A 1,941-nucleotide genomic window follows, 5' to 3' on the forward strand; every position below is an offset into this window, starting at 1 on the left:
TGCTGCAGAAAAGAATCCACTAGCTCTGGCACTGCGTTGTCAAAAGCCTCAAATTCCCGAATCAGGACGGTGACTCGGGGGCCAATGGCAGAAGTCCGGCGAGGACCCCGGGCCCGGGAGTTTCTGGGCTGGTGTTGTAGCCATGACACATAGAAGAAGACTAGGAGGTTGAGGATGATGGCGGCTGCCAGGGCAGCCCAGCAGCGGGTGAGCCGCATGGGGCCTGATGTCAGACCCTAGCTGGGGCGTCCAGGGCATCCTGGGGAGAGAGGATGAAAAGGGAGTGTGGAGCAAGTTGTCTGCATTCCCTACCCTCGAATTCTCAGTTCCCCTTCCTGGATCTGATTTCAGGTCCTCCAGGAATTCCTAGGTTGGTACATGCCCCTGCCCTAGGCGGACCACTTGAAAGCATCACATCATCTGGGGGAAGGGTGGGTGAGGGGGAATCACTGTTTCCCACTCAATTACACAGTGAGTTCTTAAATTAATGTGTAAGGGCTTGTTTAAAACTAAAACCAAAAATTGAACCCAACACCCCTGCAAATGAACAAACAATGCTGGTCGCTGCCAGAGGGTGGAGGGAGAGCTGTGAACTGTTTGAACCTGGGGCCCTACCCATGCAAGACAAATGCTCTACCACCAAGCCCCACTCCCACTGGTGGATCCAGGAAGGTGGTTTAAGCACAACCCCAGCATCCAGTTTTAGTTTTGTAAGGTGAAACACTTCTGGCACCTTACTTGCCTAACAATGTGAGGGTGTTTAGAGGGCTGTAGTTTCACACATTATCCCAGGCTACACTCAGCAGAGGCCAGCCTTGGACTGTTGGTCTTTCTGCAGCTACCTCCGGATGTGGGGTTTCCAGGTGTGGACACCTCACAGTTGTAGATGTACTTAGTACTACTGAAATGTGTGTGTGCCAGTGATGCATTTGATTTTTAGGAATATTAGATCACAATTAAAAAAAAATTATTTATTATGTACACAGCCTGCATGTATGCCTGCAGCCCAGAAGAGGGCACCAGATCTCATTATAGATGAGATATAAGCCACCATGGGAATTGAACTCAGGACCTCTGGAAGAGCCAGTGCTCTTAACCTCTGAGCCATCTCTTTAGCCCAGGATCACAGTTTTTAAAAGCCACAGTACATTCTATCATCCAGCCCTTGGAAAGAGGAGGCAAGAGATGGGAAATTCAAGGCAAGCATATCTCAAAAATCCAAACCCAAAAACCCAAAAGTGGGAAAAGGAGGAAAGAAGCGACAGTAGCTTCCCTTTAACCCCAGCGCGCAGGAGGCAGAGGCACATGGGTCTCCATGAGTTTGAAGCAAGTCTAGTTTAGGGGTAAGTTCCAGGATAGCCAGGGCTACAGGTGCTTTTTTTTTTTTTTTTTAAATTTAAAGCAGGGCTGGGGGCATGGCTTTGCAATAGAGGGTGTGATGGTTTGTATATGCACTATTAGGATGTGTGGCCTTGTTGGAGTAGGTGTAACACCGTACACCTCATCCTAGCTCCCTGGAAGTCAGGATTCTGCCAGCAGCCTTCAGATGGAAATGTACAGCTCTCAGCTCGGCCTGCACCATGCCTGCCTGGATCCTGTCATGTTCCTGCCTTGAGGATAATGGACTGCACCTCTGAACCTGTAAGCTAGCCCCCGTTAAATGTTATAAGACTCGCCTTGGTCATGGTGTCTGTTTATAGCAGTAAAACCCTACCTAAGACAGAAGGTTAGTCTAAAATTCACCATCAAGGGCTCCCCTGGGGTGTATGTGGCTTTTAGTGGTATAATTGCATAACATGAAAAGGTATCTTGAGCCGGGCCTGGTGGCGCAGGCCTTTAATCCCAGCACCCGGGAGGCAGAGGCAGGCGGATTTCTGAGTTCGAGGCCAGCCTGGTCTACCAAGTGAGTTCCAGGACAGCCAGGGCTATACAGAGAAACCC

The 1,941-nt window shown here is 49.8% G+C and overlaps 1 long non-coding RNA gene across 1 annotated transcript in view; it reads right to left on the minus strand.

Moving 5' to 3' along the window:
* LOC110336441 overlaps positions 1-1,941 on the minus strand; it is a 5,284-nt gene continuing 3,343 nt past the window's right edge. Inside the window, exon 3 of the long non-coding RNA XR_002381223.2 lies at positions 1-259. This is a non-coding gene — a long non-coding RNA (uncharacterized LOC110336441). The remainder of the gene's footprint in view (positions 260-1,941) is intronic.

Source organism: Mus pahari, chromosome 19, assembly GCF_900095145.1.
Source record: "Mus pahari chromosome 19, PAHARI_EIJ_v1.1, whole genome shotgun sequence".
Classification (NCBI taxonomy): Eukaryota; Metazoa; Chordata; class Mammalia; order Rodentia; family Muridae; genus Mus; species Mus pahari.